Source organism: Sus scrofa, chromosome 4 (assembly GCF_054392235.1).
Source record: "Sus scrofa isolate SSC_HxYL_T2T_F1_AM1 chromosome 4, Sscrofa_HxYL_maternal_Yorkshire_Landrace_v2.0, whole genome shotgun sequence".
Lineage (NCBI taxonomy): Eukaryota > Metazoa > Chordata > Mammalia > Artiodactyla > Suidae > Sus > Sus scrofa.
Window position 1 is genome coordinate 9,995,380 of NC_139386.1, and position 22,121 is coordinate 10,017,500.

A 22,121-nucleotide genomic window follows, 5' to 3' on the forward strand; every position below is an offset into this window, starting at 1 on the left:
TTAATTCTTATTGAATAAAACTATAGAAAAAGAGAGAGAGCTCTGCCATGAAGAAACTTAAAATATGATGAAGAAGACAAAACATGAGCAGACAGGTCGCAGCTGGCCCTCTTTTCCTCTCACCCATTCCAGGGCTGATCATGGATGTATTAGTCAGGGTTTTCCAGAGAAACAGAACCAATAAGATGTGTGTGTATATATGTGTGTATATATAGGAATATGTTTATTATAAGGAATTGGCTCATGGATAATGAAAGCTGAAAACTCCCGCCATCTGCCATCTGCAAGCTAGAGCCCCAGGAAAGCCAGTTGTATAATCTGTCCATGTCTGAGGGCCTGAGAACCAGGAAAGCCAAGGGCAGGAGAAGACCGATGTCCCAGTTCAGACAATCAGGCCAGAACGGCCCAATTCTTTCTCCTCTGCTTTTTTGTTCTATTCAGGCTCCCAGCAGATTGGATGATACTCACTGACATCAGGGAGGGCAATCTGCAATGAGGCCACAGATTCAAATGCTAATTTCATCCAGAAAGACCCTCAAAGACACGCTCAGAAATAATGCTTAATCAAATATCTGGGTGCCCCGTGATCCAGTCAGGCTGATACATAAAATTAACCATCACAGTGGCATTCACGCAATTCAGAATATAATAAAATATTGTCTTATGTTTTGGCTGCTATTTCATGATAACTAGACCGGTCTCTATCACAAGACTACAGACCTCTTGAGGGCACAGACATGGAGGGCAATTAGTTTTATCTTGAACACCAACACTTAATGACAGGAGGGCCACACTACACAAAATGTGGTCCATGGATGGGCAGCAGCTGAGAACGTATTAGAAATGCAGAAAGTAGGACCTAACGCCATATCTACTTACTTGGAATCAGCATTTCAACATAAGGCCCAGGTAATTAATGTGCTCTTTAAAATGTGGTAAGCGCTGACCTTGAGAATGGTGTTATGATTGTAAGGCTCTCAGCTACAGAAAGCACATCAATACTCTTGTGATATCTTGTGGCAAAAGGGAGCAAGAAGCAGTAGGTGTTCCCAACCTTAGCAAAGACCAAGTCTTATACGTCTTTGTCTCCAACATCACCTAACACAAGTACAGACAGACTCTGAGTACAAAAGATTCTGGATACTCATACAATGACTTCATCTGAACCCTTTACTTACAATCAGATTTAGAGAGCTCACCAAGTAATAAAGATATCACAAGGACATGTGATTTCTTCCATAGTATAAATGTAAGGGAGGTGCTGTGGAATTCTCAGAGACACAAAGTAGACGAAACGTGATCAAGGGCTGCAGGGGAGGAAGAGGGCAGGCGTTATTGCTTAATGGTTATAAAGTTTTTGATTGCAGTAATGAAAAGGTTTTAGAAATAGTCGTGATGATTGAATAACATTGTGAATGTAATTTAATCAATGCCACTGAATTGCACACTTACAACAGTTTACATGGTAATTTTTATATATCCATAAATATGATAAAAAATCTATTTTAGAAGAGAGGAGAGTTGCTACGGGTCAGGGGCATTGACTTGAAGACAATATTAGGTTTGGATCTGTAGGCCCGTATTCTGTAAGGCTCCAAGGCTGCCTCCCACCATTCCTGTGAGGTCTCTAAGGGGAAAGGCAAGGAAAGGATAAGCAAGGCAAAGGAGTATTTATTCCCAGCCAACTGGATGCTTAATGTTCATAGAAGGTTTTTTAAATGTCACAGGTCTTCCAAGGGAAGTGAAGAATGACGTTGTAGAGAGGAATCAGGTGGCTGGAAACTGGTAGAGTCTGTGCCAAAAGCTAGCAGAGATCCGGTCAAGGGCGAAGAAGATGCTCTAGGTAAAGACAATGGACTTGGGCTGACAAGAGCAAAGCAGGCTGGGCTTGGCAACGACTGGAGACGTTCCACCATGGGTCAATCTCACAAAACGACCTCGTGGTCATGAAAAGAAATAGAGCTACCATATGATCCTGCGATCTCACTCCTGGGCATGTATCTGGAGAAAACCACAGTTCAAAAAGATACATGCACTCCAACGTTCATTGCAGCACTATTTACAATAAGCAAAACACAGAAGCAACCTAAATGTTCATCAACAGAGGAATGGACAAAGCCGTGGTACATATACACAATGGAATGTTACTCAGCCATTAAAAAGAACAAAATAATGCCATTTGCAGCAACATAGATGAACCTAGAGATTATCATATTAAGTGAAATGTCAAAAACAAATATCATATGATGATACTGCTTATATGTGAAATCTAAAAAAAAAGGAATCATAATATTTGACCATAATAAATCCCCACAACACATTAGCACTAGTCTAAAAATTATTTCTTCCTTTCCCCTTTCACAGATAAGAAACTTTAGTTATGGCCTCCCAGCCACGGAGTGGCACAACCCAGACAAGCTGTCTTAGCTCCTGAACCCCGGTCCATTGCCCTCCACCATTCTGAGTCAAGCACCATGACAAGGACGTCCACCTGCTGCAAATTATTCATGAGAATCCCTCATTCCTTTGTCCGGGGACTTCTCACAAGATGCAATGACTGGCAGTTTGAAATCATCCATACAAGACCTTCATAGATTTTATTAAAGAGTAAATCTACTGACTAGGTAGAATATTGATCATAAATAAGTACATTTATTGGAGGCCTTAAAAGATTGTACTTTTATACCACAGCCAACCATTTCTCTAGCCTTTTGAAAGCTAGCAGTTATGGCCCAAGACCAAAGGGCCAGAACAAGCAAATGCATGAATCTGTTTAGTCTTCTTTTGTGAGGGATAGTCACGTGTTCATTGAAGTGAGACCATATGAGTCAATTATCTGTTGGCTGAGCAAAAACTGCCATTTAGAAATTCAGAAGTTACAGTTAAAACATGTGTGGAAATTCAAACGTGTTATCATTTACTTCTGAGGCTAATGATTACTACAGGGATAATCCTTTCATACCAAGGAAATCACTGTCTTACCTTCTGCAAAAATAATGGATACTTACCCAGGGGTGACCATTGGTTTGCCAAGGGCTGAGGGGTTCCTTGGACATGGGACTTTCAGTGCTGAAAGTTCCAGCTAACTGGGATGAGTTGGTCACCCCTGTGTGCACCTACTATGTGCCAGACACCACAAGGATGTGTAAAGAGAGTAAAATATGACCCTTTTCCTTAAAAAAAATTGCAGAGGTTCTTTTCGTCTGAATGTGTCTTTTTCTTTCCATTTCCATGTATATGACCTTCTCTCTCATCATTCAAAGGTATCTGCCCCGGCAAGGAAGTGGAGGGATGTGTGTGATTAGGACTCTTAAAGCGGAAATGCAAAGCGATAGAAAGGACATTTGGTATTCAGTCTTTAAATAATAATAATATAACAATAAATAATAAATACCAAAAAGAGAAATTTCAAGACAATATTAAAAGCCATACTTTGTGGAGTTCCCGTCGTGGCTCAGTGGTTAATAAATCTGACTAGGAACCATGAGGTTGCGGGTTCTATCCCTGGCCTTGCTCAGTGGGTTAAGGATCCAGCATTGCCGTGAGCTGTGGTGTAAGTTGCAGACGCGGCTCAGATCTGGCATTGCTGTGGCTGTGGCATAGGCCAGTGGCTACAGCTCCGAATGGACCCCTAGCCTGGGAACCTCCATATGCTGCAGGTGTGGCCCTAGAAAAGACAAAAAAAAAAAAAAAAAAAGCCATATTTTGTCAGGATGTAGCATATATTCCTTAAGCGACAATTAATATATCAAGAACATGGCCGACATGAACACTGGGTTTTTTCTAAGCAAGACAGAGAGTGTTAGGATATGACATGGTGGATGTTCCACCTGACAGACAGAGAAGTTGCTCATCTTTCTGACCCAGTGGAGGAAGGAGACTGAGGCAGGGGAGCAAGCAATGAGAGACATGTGCAGTGGAAGACATGGAGAACAGACTTGTGGTTGCCGAGGGGGAGGGAGTGGGATGGACTGGGAGTTCGGGGTCGGTAAATGCAAACTATGAGGTTTAGAATGGATAAGCAATGAGGTCCTACTGTACGGCCCAGGGAACTATATCTAATCTCCTGGAATAGACCATGATGGAAGATAATATATAAAAAAGAATGTACAGATATGTATGACTGGGTCACTTTGCTGGACAGCAGAAGTTGGCACAACACTGCAAATCAACTATACTTTAATAATTAAAAAAAAGAAACACGTGCAATGGGTCCCACCTCCAGAATTTCAAGATGGAAGACTAGGCAGTTTGAAGACTTTGCCGGACCACCCTGGCATCCCAGCCACCTGGCAAAGGGGAGCAGCCACATCAATTAGACTGGTGATTTAGCAACACTAGGAAGAGAAACAGCCCAAATTGGCCTCCTGAGCCCCCCTCAGCCCTGCCCCACCCTCAGGATAGAACAGACCCAGATGTCTTTGCATTCTTGGTGAGGAAGTTGGAACGCAACTGCACTGACAGCCCCAGGTGACCTCATGAGGTTAAGAGTTAACGTGGCAGAGCCACATGGACCATGAGGATGGACAGCCAAGCCGGGGGCAGGAAAGAGGGCAAGCAGTGTGAAAGAGAGAGAAAGAAAAGAGGGAGAAAACACATTCCAGATTCACCAGGGCAAGTGACCTGGCAACCATTCTGAATGATTCAGAGTAGCAGAACTGATCTTTGCCCACAGATCCAAGACCTCTTTCCCATGGCCACAGAGACACAGAAGTCTCTCTTCCCTACCAAACACCATCTTTGGGAGGAATAGGAGGTGAACGCTGAATAACTGAGCATTTACCAAAATGGACTGCTTGAAAGTGAAAGAGACAGTATAAGCGGAGGGGACTTGGATATAGTTTATGGCAAATAGAATTCTTTCTACCCCATCTCGCCCTCTCCTCTCTCTCTCAATCTTCTGCCCTGTGCAGGGGAGGCTTGTGAAGACTTCATCAATGATTGCAAACAAGGAAGCTTCTTTTCCTGCGTATATAAGAAGGGGTGTGACCAGTCAGAATGACCATCATTAATAAGTCCACAAATAAATGCTGGAGAGGGTGTGGAGAAAAGGCAACCCTCCTGCACTGTTGGGAATGTAAATTGGTGCAACCACTATGGAAAACAGTATGGAGGTACCTTAGAAAACTATACATAGAACTACTATATGACCCAGCAATCCCACTCTTGGGCATATACCCAGACAAAACTTTCCCTGAAAAAGACACTTGCACCCGCATGTTCACTGCAGTACTATTCACAATAGCCAAGACATGGAAGCAACCTAAATGTCCATCAACAGATGATTGGATTAAGAAGATGTGGTACATATACACAATGGAATACTACTCAGCTATAAAATAGAACAAAATAATGCCATTTGTAGCAACATGGATGGAACTAGAGACTCTCATACTAAGTGAAGTAAGTCAGAAAGAGAAGGACAAATACCATATGATTTCACTTACACCTGGAATCTAATATAAGGCACAAATAAACCTTTCCACAGAAAAGAAAATCATGGACATGGAAAACAGACTTGTGGTTTCCAAGGTGGGTGGGGGAGGGACTGGGCATTTGGGGTTAATAGATGCAAACTACTGCCTTTGGAATAGATAAGCAATGTGATCCTGCTGTATAGCACTGAGGACTATGTCTGGTCCCTTGTGATGGAGCACGATATTGTGAGAAAAAAGGATGCGTACATGTGCACATCACCTTGCTGTGCAGCAGAAAACTGACAGAACATGATAAATCAGCTATAATGAAAAAAAATAAAAATCATTGTAAAAAAAAAGAAGGGGTGTGAACATTTTTTTTGGCCCCACCTTGCAATTTGTAGGTCAAAAAAGATCACAAAAGGAACATGAACAGATTGAAAAGGAGGAATTATTTAAAGACAGATCATTTCATCACCTTGAAAATAAAGGTGCAGAACAGGGACATTTTAAGTGAGGAAGATTTCCCTGAAGCCCTTAGCTTCTCACTTCAGAGTGACAAACAACCCCCAGATTTCAGCGGTTCAGAACCACACACATGTATTTCTTGCTCTTGTCATCTAACTGTTGTGGGTTGGTGGGTCTCCGTTCACTGTACTGCTTCGGGGAATGGAAGAGCCACCGTCTGGAACTTTGACAGTCACTGCAAAGAGAAAAAGAGCTCAAGGGGGTCCCAGACCTGCCATGTAATGCTTCAGCCTTAAGTGCTAACAACCACTTAATAGTCACAACTCATTAGTTGGCGCTAACCCATGGTTCTACCCAACCACAAGGGGACCAGGAAGCTTTGCTCTACCATGTGCCTGGAAATATTTGGCAAACCACGTGGAAGGTGAGACTTTGTTATTTCCTTGTATCTTTCAACATTGGATGATTCAAAATCAAATTGGCTGCATGTATAAGCTTATTAATTGACTAAAGTTTTAATCAGTAGACAGTAAGGTCTTCCTCCATTCTGTCTCTGCTTCCGTTAGAGTTATCCTCCAGGAACTCCACAACCCCTCATGCAATCCCCCCTCCAACACCACCTGACCTGCCTGATCTGCCCAAACATGTCAGAATTCCCCCAGTGGACATCTTAGGCTCAAGCTGGGACTCCCTTCATCCTTGATCTTATTAATTTCTATTATTACACTTGAGAATAGTTATACAAACACATTTTTTTTCTAAAGTACTATATAAAATTGCATCATGCCCAAACAGGGACACATAAAAACAACATTCCAGAAGATGTGTCTATGATTTTCTTCATCCAAACACAGGAGTCTTGACTGGAAATTTCAGAGACAGTCTATCCAGTATGTCACTTGGAGGGGATCTGTATCTTAAGACGTTATCAGCACCCCAGAGAATAGTTGGGGACTCTGAGATGTATGTAACATTTATTCAGATCCCCTCTCTAAGGTCTGTGGAAGTTCAGAGCCCTCTTTGTTATTTCTGTGTCTTTCCAGAGCTTTCTCTCTCAAGCCCCCTCGTCAGTGCCTATATCTGCATCTGCTGTCAGTGCACGGACCCAAGTTACTCAGATTCAACCCCTTATCCAGCTTCCATAAGATACCCACTCTTAGCAGAGTTTATTTAAATTATATTAAATATCATTAACTTTAATGAATTTAATATTAACTTCAGTAACAACTATTCTTGAAATTCACTGAATATCTGTAAGTCACAGAATAAGATGAGAATACACCACTGCATTTGTCTTCCCAGGCTACTGTAACAATATAGCACAGGCTAGATGGCTTAAATATCAGAAATTTATTTCTCACGGTTTCGTTGGCTGGTGAGTCCAAGACCAGCATGCCGGCTCGGTCGGCGTGTGGTCAGAACCCTCCTCCCAGCTTTGCCGGCACCCACCTCCTTGCTGCGTCCTCACCTGGCCTTTCCTCTGTGCAACATCAGGGTAAAACGGGGGTTATTGAAAACAACCTACTTTCCCTAAAGAACTGGTCATAATTCCACTTCACCACAAGGTGGGAGTATTGGAGACTGTTGGGGCTTCCTTCCAGCAGCTAAAGCAAGAGTGGGAAAACAACACACTATTAAAACACAGCTAGAACATGATAACCAGCTCCCAGAGCTCAAACATAATACATATTTTCTCATAAAGCAGAACCTGCCAGGAGTACTTGATTTGTTTTATAGTCAGGTATGACATGATCAAGTGATGGAGCCATTTGCCAGGTCCAGAGCAGAGCTCTCAAAAAGAAGAGAAGAAACAACTGGGTTATATAAAAACAAGCAGCAATGGTAGGAGTAAAGAAGAAACTGTATGGGAAGTAAAAATGAAAAGATTTTACATGAACACTTGGGCCAATAAAAAGGGAAAAAACGAGAATCAGAAATTTAATCCCATTGTGTTGGAGAATCAACCTGTAATAAAGCCCAGTATAAAAACACCTCTGGAGGAGTTGCCGTGTGGCACAGTCGTTAACAAATCCGACTAGGAACCATGAGGTTGCAGGTTCGGTCCCTGGCCTCGCTCAGTGGGTTAAAGATCCGGCGTTGCCATGAGCCGTTGTGTAGGTCACAGACGCGGCTCGGATCCTGTACTGCTGTGGCTCTGGCATAGGCTGGTGTCTACAGCTCTGATTAGATCCCTAGCCTGGGAACCTCCATATTCCACGGGAAGCAGCCCTAGAAAAGGCAAAAAGACAAAGATAAATAAATAAATAAATAAAAATAAAAACACCTCTGGAGTCAGGTATGCTGCCAATTGTATCATTAGCTCCCTGTGGATTAAGCCAACAAGGATTTACTGAGTGTCTCCTGGACACCAGGCACAGGGTTAAAAACATTATGGGACAAGGTCAAAAGAACAGAAGGATTGTCCACAACACTGTGGAAGAGAATCCGCGGAGCACCAGGAAGCCTTCTCCAGGAAGGTGACATTTTCCGTTGAGCCCAGGGGAAGCTGGCCCGTGCTGATGAGTGAGGGTGGTGGAGCACAGGAAGGGGGCCTTGGACAGGTGCTGAGAGGCAGAAAATTAATCCAGATGGAAAGAGCAAATATCCAGAAGGAGTGTGAATAACTGTATCTGAGTAACAACATCCTATTCAGGAGACAGGGAGAAAGTGGCAGGAAAAGTGACCAGAAAGCCAAGCAGAGCTACGTCTGCCAAGAGAACTTGAATGCTGTGGGTGATAAAAACCAGTCAAGGCTTTCAGGCGAAGGATAAGACCCAGTTGGTGCTCTGGGAGCAGTCCAGAGGGTTGATGAGAGTAGAGAGAGAGTTGGAGAGGACAGTTAGGGTGTGTCTGTCCTGGCCCAGGCCCACAGTGACCTGGACAGTGAGGACAGAAAGAAGGTGCAGATTCAAGGAGGCCAGTAGGATGAAAAGAGAGCAGGTGCCAGAGCAAGTCATTTTCTAGCTCGTGAAGAAGAGAAAGGAACAGGCAAAGGAAGGGGAAAGAAGGCAAACCCGGATTGTTAAGAACAGAGAGACAGGCTCAAGCTGCGCCAGGTGGGGAGATGAACATTGCGGATTTGACCAGAAGAAAGACAGAGACTGTACAGGACAGGATTTACCTTGCTTAAAGAAAAGTCTGTCACCTGTCCCATCTCCTGAGGGGTACCCTCTAAGCCCCGGAATGAAGAGTCCTTATTTACCTGGGGGGCCTTGGCCCACACCTGACAGTCTGTGCTAATGATATAATCTGGGATGGGGGTCCTGGGGCCATGAGGAATCAACTTGACCTCAGGAAGGACACAGCCACATGGGCTGTCAACCATGTCTAGCTGACCAATCCCCAATTAAAAATGAGAGCGATCTCAGGGGCATTCCCCTGTTTGCAATACCTCATGAGTGTTGCCACATCTTTATTGGGAAAGTCAGTGCTATTCACCAGAGTCCACAGGGAGAGGAAAACTGAAGTGTCATGCCTGGAACACTCCCAGACACTGCCCCATGTGGCTCTTTGTCGATTTTTTTTTTTTAATTTTAGGGCCACACCTGCAGCATATGGAAGTTTCCTGGCTAGGGGTTGAAACAGAGCTACAGCTGCCAACCTACACCACAGCCACAGCAACATGGGATCTGAACTGCATCTGCGACTTACACCATAGTTCATGGCAACGCTGGATCCTTAACCCGCTGAGCATGGCCAGGGATTAAAACTGAAACCTCATGGATACTAGTCAGACTTGTTTCCACTGAGCCACAATGGGAACTTCCTCTTTGTCAATTCTAATCACTATGCTTTCACAGTAATAAACTACAACTGTGAGTATACCAGCTTTTGAGTTCTGTTTTTCTAGCAAATCACTGGAACTGGGAGTGGTCTTAGGACCTCCTGAACTGCAAAGGTAGAAGACACACAACACCAACTACAAACTGGAGACCAGGTCAGAATGAGGATAATCATGACAGTGACCTGGCCCTGTGCCAAGAGCTTAACAGATGTTATCTTTTATAATCCTCAAAACAACCCATTAAATAGGAATAATTACTTCCATGTTATAGATGAGACTGAGGTTCACAAGTGTGTCCCCACTGATAAATCAAGCACCTTGTGGTTAGGAGTCTAACCAGGTCTAACTGCAGAGCAGATGTTCCAAACATCAGGCATAAAATAAAGTAGAAGGGTAAATATTTTAAAATATTTTAAAATTTTGCTTTGTTTTGTAGCCCCCATACTTCTTTGTACCTGTGGATTCTTCCCCTGCCTTTAAGCAACAGGTAAAACATTCAGTATTTATGAGCTCAGGGAAGAGATGCCTCTGAAGAATGAAGGCAGAACAAAAGAATCAATTTTGAGTGTTCAGTTTTTAAAGCCTAACCCCCAGCAAAAGGAGTTCCTGTTGTGGTTCAGCAGTAACGAACCTAACTAGTAACCATGAGGATGAGGGTTCGATCGCTGGCCCCACTCAGTGGGTTGAGGATCCAGCATTGTCACAAGCTACAGCGTAGGTTGCAAACATAGCTTGGGTCCTGTGTTGCTGTGGCTGTGGTGTAGGCCGGAAGCTACAGCTCCAATTCAACCCCTAGCCCGGGAACTTCCACATGATGCAGGTGCAGCCCTAAAAAGCTAAATCCCAGCAAACGATTCAGAAGAATGCATGGTGAGGACAGATTATGCTTTGGTCTCACTGAGACCTTACAAAGCTTGCCTGGTCTGGGGTAAGGACAGAGTTGGGGTGCAAGGACTTTGGGTCCTGCCACCACCCCTGCCAAATTGGTGGCAGTAGCTAAACCCCCAAGAAATTAAAAAAACCCAAGAGCAAGTGGACTCCAAGCTGGGAAGGTGTGGGAGCAGAAGAAATGTCCACATGGTGGGTAGATATGCCGATGAAGCAGAGCACAGAGTCCCCAAAGCCTCGCCGGGGAGCTCTCTGCTATAGAATGTTCTCATTTCACAGAGGGCCAGGGGGCAAAGAGAGACTCGGGGTCAGGAAAGAGAGGGGAAAGAGCAAGGGAGAAAGGACTGAAGACAGACAGAAGTGTCACACAAGGGATGACAGTGTTGTGCTCCACTGTTCCTTCCACGACTGTCCTTGGAAGTCAGCAACCCTCCCGGAGCCTAGACGCATCTCCAAAGATGCCCAAATGGACTGAAATAACATTTCCACACCTGAACTTAACAGAGGCTCAAAATCCTAAATAGATTCTGTTGTAGAGAAGCAAATAAGCTACATTTCTTGAACTTAGAATCTTGTCTGCTGCCTGGGGGGCCCCATGCCTGAGGAGTGGGTGGTTGGCCCCAGGGATTCAGCACAAACTGGTAACATGGGCTGCATGGTGCCTGGTGAAATGCTTCTCGGCTGCTCTGTGGGAGCAGATGGCTTCTCCATGGGTGATCCCCTGGTGGTAACACTCCTTATTTAGTCTTCCAGGTCCTGGAGGGTGTTCCTTTCTGCTTTCTCAGAAGAGGTTCACAGTGACTTCTCTGGTGGGACATCTAGGAGGACACCTGCCCAGCCCCATCTGTGATGGCAGCGTTCAGTGTTAGGAAGGATAGAGACAGCTTCCCTGAAGAGGACTGGGGTGGGGGTTTGGAAGAGCCCTGGACTGGGGGCCAGGAGCCTTGGGGCTGCCATCCAGGCTCTGCCATCATCGGCAGTGACCTTGGGCAAGCAAGTCAACCTCTCTTAGCTTCGTGTCCTGTCTTAAAATAGAGGCCATTATTTCTTCACTGCTTAGTCACAGGAGTTAAGTGAGGAAGGAATGAGGTCAGGAACTGAAAAACAGGTCTAAGGACCAGAGAATAGCTTGATGTGGTCCCACTGTCCTTGCCTTTCTTTCTTCTCAGCTTCTTCGAGCGGAGCTTTTGGGGCTCCATCTTGCTTTTTGGAATATGCAATAACCTCAGTTGTGGAGGAAAGTACTACAACGTGGTCCCTGCCCTAAAAGAGCCCGCCACCTTACCACTCCCCTGCTGGACTCAGAGCAAGCTCCAAACTCCTTCCAGGGTCTATACCACATACCATGGGACCTGACCCTGCATCTCTCTCCAACCTCATCACCTGGGGGATCACTTTGCTCATTCAGCTCTCCCACACCAGTGTTCATACTGCTCTCAAATGTTCGAGTCTGTTCCAGCCTCAGCCTTGCCGTTCCCTCTGTCCCAAATGATCTTCCCTCAGGTTAACTCACTTTCTTTGGGTCTCTGAGTAACATCAGTGCCAAAAGCTTCCTCCATTCCATTCTCTCGGCTTGCTCATCTTCCAGTACTCAACTTGAACATGGATCACATTCAAATTGGACCATCCTGTCTCCTCTCCACACACCCCCAGCACACACACACACACACACACACACACACACACACCCTCCACCCACTTCTCGGATATAAAACCCAACCATTACAATTCAACCCCATTAACAGCAGAATGACTGAGTTTTAGGAAACAGCTCTCATCTGTCTTTACCTTAGTCCTCCCTGTATTGTCCCCTGCTCACAGTCCTCCCTGGGGATTTAAATACTTATAAAGAGAAGTTTTAAAAGAGCAATGGTGACTAGTAGGCTTCCAGATGGCTCAGAAAAGACAGGCCAGTTCCCATCCCAGTGATATGATGAGCTCTCTAAATCACATTCACTCACTAGGCTTCCAACCCCTCACCTGCAAAACCCAAGGGCTTTAACCAAAGGGTCACTAAAAAGTCTGAGTTCTGGTAATGCCTTTACAATCAGAACACAACCAACCATTTGGCTTCTTCACTTACATTTCCTTGTCCTCCATGCCACTTAGGATTCATCAAATCTGAAGTCACTTGTTCTTTTCTACAATCGAGACCTAGAAGGGAAGCTGGGCAAGTTACTGACGAGGGAAAAAACTGCCCTGGTTTACTCAATCATCTCTGCCTGATATTGCTTTTCCAACCACGCGATGGAAGCCTGTTTCCCTAGCCCAGCAATTTTCTTTGCTTCCAGGTTCAATGAAACAAAAGAATTTTCCTTCACTAAATTAGGGAAGGGTTTGGATTCCAGACAGATCTTCTGCATACACATGGCTCCATTTGAAAGACTTGCCTATTGTTTTTGGAAGCCCTAAGAAAATCAAGCATATGCTCAACTTTTTTTTAATAGTCTCGTGAAAATGAGTCAGTTTATAGTGTATTTTGAACTGAGTTCTACATTCCTGTGGGCTTATAGCTCTTGAAATTGGTTAAAATCTAGCTCTAGAATGAGCTGAGTAACTCAAAAAACTCTGATGCTGATTTCTAAAAACCAGAACCTGAGTCTCGCAGACCTGAGCTGTTCCATCCTGATGCCACAGGGACCTTCCCAAGGACATTTCTAAGCTCCTCCCAGGCTCTGGGTCAGTTAATGCAGGAAGAGCTGGGAATGGAATGCCTGGGGCTCCTCATGCCTCCCTCTCTCTGTGTGGCCTTCCTGCCCCAACATGTGGCTCCAGGACTCCAGTCATGAATGCCCAAGGCCCAAGTCCCAAGAGACAGTGCCAGGCAGAAGCTATATTGCCTTTGGGGACCCACCCTGGGAGACACCATGCAGAGTCAGTTCTGCCATCATCTTGTGAAGGAAAACTGTTGCCTCCATATGGCAAACAAAGGATTTGCAGCCATTAAGCCATCAACACCCTGAGGCAACTCGGGATGGAGACAACTAGGCTGCCCACTGCCAAGCCCTCGGCCACTACAGCCACCCCCATCAGCGCACCCTGAGGGGACACAAGATGGAAAAGAACAGGATACTGGCCTTCGGTGGCTAAGATGCACAGCAAAGGGATGATTTCAATGAGCCCAGACTCCTGCATCTTCCATATGTAGAAAAATGTTAAATTCTTAACCCGATACAAGCCCTACAAGTCTGGAGAAGTTATTCAACTTCTATGAGCCTCAGCTTCCTTATCTGTAAAATGGTCATGATAGTAACTACCTAGAAGGGTCACCTTGACCATTAAAAAAATTTTAATGCATTTAAGGGGCATAATACATATATACTTAATACATAATAAATGATCAAAAATGTTAATTTTCTTTCTTCTTTCCCATTATCTATCAAAATCACTATAAACATGGAGTATTTTATTCAAATCTTTGTTATTGAAGCTTAATACTATCACAAGTATATTTCTGTATTCCATATTTTATTTAGTATATGTCATTAATATTTTGTTATACTCTTCATAAACATGATTTTATGACTCTGTAATGCTAATGAACATATCATAATTAATTTGCTATTAGTAATTAAATATTTCACCTATATTTAGAGAGAGAAGAAAATTTTGTGAATAGTCTTTTTTCATTTTATTTATTTATTTATTAATTTATTTATTTGTCTTTTTGCCATTTCTTGGGCCTCTTCTGCAGCATATCAAGGTTCCCAGGCTAGGGGTTGAATCAGAGATGCAGCTGCTGGCCTATGAGGGCCACACCAACGAGGGATCTGAGCTGTGTCTGCAACCTACACCACAGCTCATGGCAAAGCTGATCCTTAACCCACTGAGCAAGGCCAGGGATCGAACCCGCAACCCCACGGTTCCTAGTGGATTCGTTAACCACTGCACCGTGATGGGAACTCCCCTTTTTTCATTTTAAATAATTTCCTTACAATATATTTTCAGAAAAGAAATCATTGTACCAAGGAGTAAAATAAAGCTTTTGCTATATATTGCCAAATTCCTTTCCAATATTTCATTTTTATATATGAATTGGTTTTACAATTAGGTTTTTGTCTATTACTTCTGAAAAATTGTGGGCTTCTTGAGGACAGAAGTTGTATGTATCCTGTAAACCCATCCCCCTTACAGTGCCTGACTATAGGATATGTTCGAATAAATAGTCCTGAAAGTAATAAAAATGATAATTTCTATTCATTTTCCCATCAGTATAGGAATGTCTGATTGTTTCATTGCATTCTTATTATGACTGCATATACTGAATATACCAAGACTGAGGGAAAGGGGTGGTGGATCCAGAGGACAAATTTCTAAAGCTATGTCATGACCTTTCTAGAAGCCCTGGGCTATTTCAAAACTTCTTTAGAAGGGTCGGCAGAACCCAAGTTTCTGACTTCTTATTCAATGTCTATCTTTCCCAACTTATGCACCTTGGCAAAAGCACACACTTAGAAACAGTCTTTGACTATCAACAAAAGAACGAACTTTCTGAAAAATGCTTATATAAGTCTCTATTGCTGTGTAACAAACCACCTCAAACCTTAGTAACTTAAAAAAGCAATCATTTATTTAGTTCATGATGGTTCAAGTCAATAATGTTTGGCCTGGGCTGAGCTGACAGCTCATCTGGTCCAAACCAAACTACTCATTTAACGGCAGACAATTACCTGGTCAGCTGCTGGCTTGGTTAAGACTAGCTGATGGAAGATGGCTCCTCTCACCCTCCAGCAAGCTGGCGCACGCTTGCTGCACGGCATCAGGAAGGTTCCAAGAAACACAGAGTGGCACTGCATCACGTCTTGAGGCCTCAGCTCAGACCTGGCACACCATCACTTCCACGCCTTTCCACTGGCCAAACCATGTCACAGGCCAGGCCAGATTCAAAAGCTGAGGGAATAAACTCCACCTCTTACTTAGACAAAGGCGCTGCAAAGGCACACAGGACAGGAGGCTGATGCAGGAAAAGAAAGGATGAAGAATGTAGCCATTTTGCAATTATCATTGTTTCCCTAAGTGTTAGAATGAATCAGTCTACCAGGTGGATTACTTAATCTTGTCCAATTGGAACTTGAAGACTATTATTATCATCTTCTTTTCTTTCTGCCTTTTCTAGGGCCACTCCCGCAGCACATGGAGGTTTCCAGGCTAGAGGTATAATTGGAGCTGCAGCCGCCGGCTTACACCACAGCCACAGCAACGCAGGATCTGAGCCGCGTCTGCAACCTACTCCACAGCTCACAGCAACCCTCTGAGCAAGGCCAGGGATCAAACCCGCACCCTCATGGTTCCTAGACGGATTCATTAACCACTGAGCCACGACGGGAACTCCAGAACTTGAAGATTATTGACCTCCAATAATTTACATAGCTCCCCAAAGAATTAAAATATTTAAAATGGTGTTGCCTTGGCTAATTGTTCTATAATCGGCACTTTAGGCATAATGAGCAAGGACCATCAATTTTTAGATGGAAGATGAGTCTCAAGGAAGCTTAGCCAACAGGGAAGCTGATAGACCCAACCATCCCCTAAATCTCTCCAGGTTTTATCCTCAGCACAGAGCTCATCTCTTTACTTTCAGTGAATAGAAGCCACAATTTCATTCATTTCTAAACTGTGCTGCATCGTACAGAAACACATTGTAAGGATTGGGGTGGGGGTAAAATTAGAACAGAAACCGTCACCAGTTCATTTTCACCTACCCTGGTTCAGGCAATGGTGCTTTGAGTCAGGCTCTGCAGCAACATTAATAGCCTGGATTTGTGCCGAGGCCTCGCAGAACCCTCCAGCGGGCTCAGCTGTGCTCACTCTAACTTGGGATCAATGAGATATGCTTTCAAGAGGCAGAGGGAGACAAATCCATCACCCCGCTCTGCACACTCTACTGGCTTGAAATTCCCCTAATGGAAAACCAAGCCGTTCCCTTCACAGTGAGAAATCTGTTTTAAAGTGTGAACCACTGGAGCTTTAATTATTATTATAACAATTATACTATGCATTATATAATTATGCATCTGTATATAATATGTATATTCCTTTATTGGGAGACCACAATTCCATTCATTTCTGAACTGTGCTGCATCATACAGAAACACATTGTGAGGATGGGGTGGGGGTAAAATTAGAACAGAAACTGTCACCAGTTCATTTTCACCTACCCTGTTTCAGGCAATGGTGCTTTGAGTCATTTCTTTCACAGTAGAAATCTGTTTTAAAATATAAGCCACCAGGACTTTCATTACTGTTAATTTATTATAATTATTGTTACACTAATTATACAGTATATTGTAGAATTACGTATCTCTGTATTAATATATATTCCTGTCTGTAAAATGTATATTTGATGGTTAATCTTTGAACAACGTGGGGGTTAGGAGCACCAAGCCCTGTGCAGCCAAAAATTTGTATATAACTCTTGATTCCCCCAAAATATATCTACTAATATCCTGCTGTTGACCAGAAGACTTGCCAATAACATAAACAGTCTCAACACATATTTTGTATGTTACATGTATTCTTACAATAAAGTAAGCTAGAGAAAAGAAAATATTATCAAGAAAATCAAAAGAGAAAATGCATTTACAGTGCTATACATTATTTACGATGCCATTAATTTCATGTCATCCGTCTACAAGATGAATCGTCTGTCAGTACCTACATCAATATCATCTTATATGATACAAAACACTGTAGATGTTAACATATTACTAACACTGGGTATCCAAAATGAAAAGAATGTGAAAAAATTCATATTTATTTACAGGTATAACGATTCATGCATTGATAATAAAGAAGCAGCAATGCAATTCCTTTATGGCAGCCAACCTATACATAATGAATACATCATAGAGTTCCCATCGCGGCTCAGCCAAAATGAATCTGACTAGGAACCATGAGGTTGCGGGTTTGATCCCTGGCCTTGCTCAGTAGGTTAAGGATCCAGCATTGCCTCAAGCTGTGGTATAGGTCGCAGATGCGGCTTGGATCTGGCACTGCTGTGGCTGAGGCATGGGCCAGCAGCTGCAGCTTGGATTCAGTCCCTAGCTTGGGAACCTCCATATGCTGTAGGTACAGCTTTAAAAAAAAAAGAAAAAAAAAAACTACTTGTGATGTTAGGATGATAATTCAGCATTTCCAATTATAAGAAAGAGAGAGAGGAGTTCCCGTCGTGGCGCAGTGGTTAACGAATCCGACTAGGAACCATGAGGTTGGGGGTTCGGTCCCTGCCCTTGCTCAGTGGGTTAACAATCCGGCGTTGCCATGAGCTGTGGTGTAGGTTGCAGACGCGGCTCGGATCCAGCATTGCTGTGGCTCTGGCGTAGGCCGGTGGCTACAGCTCCGATTCAACCCCTAGCCTGGGAACCTCCATATGCCGCGGAAGCGGCCCAAAGAAATAGCAAAAAGACAAAAAAAAAAGAGAGAGAGAGAGAGAGAGAGAGAAATACTGTATGGTAATGTAATTCTTTGAAAGCAATTATAAAACCATGCAATAATTATAAGTAATGTGTTACTAACATTTTTAATTTTATATTATCACTCATCCTACGTCTATGTCAGGATAGGCTAGTATCTACATATATTTTACGAGTTCATGACATACTTTTTTTCTTAATCTTTTTGATATTTCTAGGCTAAAGAGTTCATATGAGAGTTTTTTCAAACTTATCTCCAAAAAAATTTTCCAACATATTTATTGAAAAATGTCTGCGTTAAGTGAACCACCAGAGTTCAAATTCATATTGTTCAAAGGTCAACTATATATGTTACATTACATTATGTAATATATTACATAATTATAAAATAGATAATAAATCTATGATAAAATAATTTGACTATAATACTTTTTTTTTTTTTTTTTGTATTTTAGGGCCGCACCTGCAACATGAGGAAGTTCCGGGCTAGGGGTCGAATTGGAGCTACAGCTGCCAGCCTATGCCACAGACACAGCAATGCAGGATCCAACCCACGTCTGTGATCTACACTACAGCTTATGGCAATACCAGATCCTTTTCCACTGAGGGAGGCCAGGGATTGAACCTGCATCCTCATGGATACTAGTCCGATTTGTTTCTGCTGAGCCACACACAACAGGAACTCCATAATGATTTTTTTTTTTTTTTTTTTTTGTCTTTCTAGGGCCGCATCTACAGCATGTGGAGGTTCCCAGGGTAGGGGTTTAATCTGAGCTACAGCTGCCGGCCTGCGCCACAGCCACAGCAACGTGAAATCCGAGCTGCATCTGCGACCTACACCACGGCTCACAGCAAGGCTGGATCCTTAACCCACTGAGCAAGGCCAGGGGTCAAACCTGCAACCTCAAGGTTCCTAGTCGGATTCATTTCCACTGCGCCACGATGGGAACTCCATAATGAATTTTTTAATGGACAAAATACATGAAACATTGGACATCAGGCAATAAAGCACAATGATCCCTGAGAGATGGGAAACAAATGACGAGAGCCCCCAGTTGTCCCAGGATATTGGCTTGGCCATTGGAAAAGATTCTGTGCTTGATTAGCGATGTCTGACCTGGGCTGGGAGAGGGCCGGTAACAGCTCTCAACCATATATTTCCCATTCCCTGTGTGACTGTTAAAATCTTTGCCCTTTCCTACCTTCTTACAGACTCTGACCTTCAGGACACCTGACTTTATGTTAATACTACTTTATCTTGACAATGAACAAAACATTTACCTGCACTGTATCATGCGTGCCTCATAATTATCCAGAACATCAGCCACATGCCTTCAGCTTCAGGTAACAGAAATGCAGATTTGAAATGGCTTAAACAATAAGGGGACTTATTTTCCTGGTGTCAAAACATCTGGAAGTAAGGCAGTTTCACAAATGGATAATTCGGTTCTTCAACAACATCCTCAAGGACCCAGGACCTTCCCATCTTTCTCCTCTGCCACCCTCTGCTGATCAACCTTGGATCTCAGGGTCCAAGCTGCCTGCCGCATGTCAGGACACTACCTGGGAATAATACAGTCTTCCCCCAAAGGGACACCATTCCTGAGGCTGTTTCTCGGTCCCTGTGGCTGCAGAGTAGCAGAGCAGCCCCTCAAACCTACATCTGACTCCAGGGCCAGTGCTGTTTTCACTCTTCCAAGCAGATTTTCAGATGATCCTGCTTTGGTGACGGCTAATGGCCTTGGTGACTTGTTGACTTACTTTCACCAGGGAATTTAACATAGTAATTACTGGGTTTGACTTCTCCCATAGAGGAAGTTTAAATTTAGCTTCTACCTGTAATTCTCCTCTGTGATTTTGGAGCAAATCTATTCAACATAACATAGAAAACACTAATCGTGTCACACAGTTTGGGGATAAACTAATTATCTGTTACTGCGGCTGCAAATGCTGAAACATACCTAATTATCGAGCTTGAGAAATACATACTTTGTTTATGACTGTGACAGAGAGCCCAGCATGGCAGGGCTGCTCCTGGCAAAGGAGAAACAGGTATCCTTGTTCAAGCTGGCAATTTATTATGATGACAAAGCAATATTCTTGTGCCCTGCTGTAATGTAAAACCAAGCAAAAAAACAAAAACAGAAAATGTATTAAGTAATTAAATGCCTCTCAGAACCAACTGTTACAGCCAACACTTGGGAGATGATATAAATGACATAGATGAGTGGTCAAGAACACAGACTCTGGCACCTCCCTGGCTGGGTGTGAACCCTGGCTCTGGCCCTTATTGGTTGAACAATCTTGGCCAAGTTGTTTAACTTCTCTATGCCTCACTTTGCTCATCTGGGAAATGGGACCAACAAGAATAATATTTTCTATCTGACAGCGTATGTAAAGCTCAGAGAACTGTCCAGGGCCCACTGTAAGTGGTAGATATTATTATTTCATTTTGTTATCCCTTTTATTTAAATGTTTCTTACCACTCTGTAGGAAGGCTGAAGCTGAGATAAAAGTAGCCAACCCCTAGAGCGGTGATACAGGTGACAGGAGATGACTGGGAAGCCCTCAGTTAATGGCTGCAAGAGCGTCCCCAAGGAGAGACCGAATGAGGAAGTGACTCAGCAGGTCACCCAGGCAAGCTACCCAGGGGAGAAGGCCGTGTGAAGACACAAGCGAAGATTAATGCGATGTAGCCCCAAGCCAAGGAATGCCTGACACCACCAGAAGCTAGAAGCAGAGACGGATTCTCCCCTAGAAACTTTAGAGGGAACACAGTCCTGCCACCACCTTGATGTCAGACTTCTGGCCTCCAGAACAAATTCCTATTGTTTTAAGCCATCCAGTTCGGGGTAATGTGTTACGGCGTCTTGGAAAGACAATAAAGGGCCTAATAAATGTACACTATGGCTACTACCTTCTGTCTTTCTTTGTCCCTAAAGAGTTGGACAACCTTCTCCTGCCTAAGGAGGACAAACTTCTGTGTGGTGCCCAGGCTGGAACACAAAGAAAAAGGTTCACCTGGAGTGGCCTGGGTCCCTGTTCCTGCCCCACCTCCAACTCCTCCCACTGGGCAGGGTTCTGTCCTCTGTCACCTTTGTGCCAGGGTCTCTGATGCTGGCAACACACCCTGAGCCAAGAGATTCCGAGCCACGGCATAAAGCAAATGAATGTCAGTGAGATCCCAGATTGTTTTGTCACATACACTTTGCAATATGACAAGTAGGCGTCCAAAATATGCTCCAAGAGGGGAGAGCAAGAAATTTTCCAAAAGCCTACTTGGCAGCCCAAGGCACTTTGCTGAATCAAGTGTCAGTCTTGTTGCTGGCTTCGCTCCTCCTGCCATGTGATGCTGTGTCACTCAGGATGCAGAGTGCCAACTGAGGGCCACCGGGAAAAAAAAAAAAAAAAAGCTGCTCTTGGTGGTGGTGGGGAAGCATCAGCCTGATTCTATTGGCTGCTTTTGGATTTTTCTAGATGACATCATAATAATAGCTCTACTCCTATAATCATAAAAATTACAACAATCAGTCGCTGTTAGGTACATCCCTGTGTGAGGGGTAAGACAGTCATGTGCCCTTCCTTCCATCTTTACAATAATTGCATGAGGTGGGAATTATTATTATTATCTCTCTGTTGCAGAGAAGCAAACTGAAGACGAAGGACCTGAAACAAGTTGCCCAAGATTCTGTTTCTAGGAGGTGGTAGAAGTGAGGTTCCAACTCTCCTCAGCCCGTCTATACGGCTGGAGAGGTGAGCATTGGACAGTCACTTGGTTCAGGCATTTTCCATCACATTTTATGGTTTGTCAGAATAAGGACCAGAGCACCCTCATTTCCAGAGAGAGTAACGCTCCTATGGCGGGCACACGTCCGCGGACTGGCTATTCCAGGCAGCAGGTACGTGGGTACGATGGCTAAAATTCGGGGAACTTAGGTAGCTCCCACACAATTACTGAGGGAGAGGAGACTGGGTTTGCTCCCTCTCCCACCTCTTTTCCTAAAGCCTGGCATCTACAGAGGCTAAAGTAACAGAAAGTCTTTTGTCATGTAACTCAGGGCGAGGGAGGAGATTAACATTCTTTTGGCGCAAGGTAGTACAAAAGAAATGCTTGCCACAGGTTACTATATGTAGTCGAAAGGGTTTAACTGA

At 43.7% G+C, this 22,121-nt stretch overlaps 1 long non-coding RNA gene across 2 annotated transcripts in view; it reads right to left on the reverse strand.

Annotated features, from left to right (window-relative positions):
- Positions 1 to 22,121, reverse strand: part of LOC102163032 (uncharacterized) — a 187,436-nt gene that overhangs the window by 59,786 nt on the left and 105,529 nt on the right. The window contains exons 4-6 of one of the 2 annotated variants that reach the window (XR_014843348.1): positions 19,251 to 21,349; positions 16,716 to 16,763; positions 15,228 to 15,511 (exon numbers count right to left, since the gene is read on the reverse strand). This is a non-coding gene — a long non-coding RNA (uncharacterized LOC102163032). Of the gene's footprint in view, positions 1 to 15,227; positions 15,512 to 16,715; positions 16,764 to 19,250; positions 21,350 to 22,121 lie in introns of those variants that run through there. The other variant, XR_014843345.1, reaches the window with a different exon arrangement.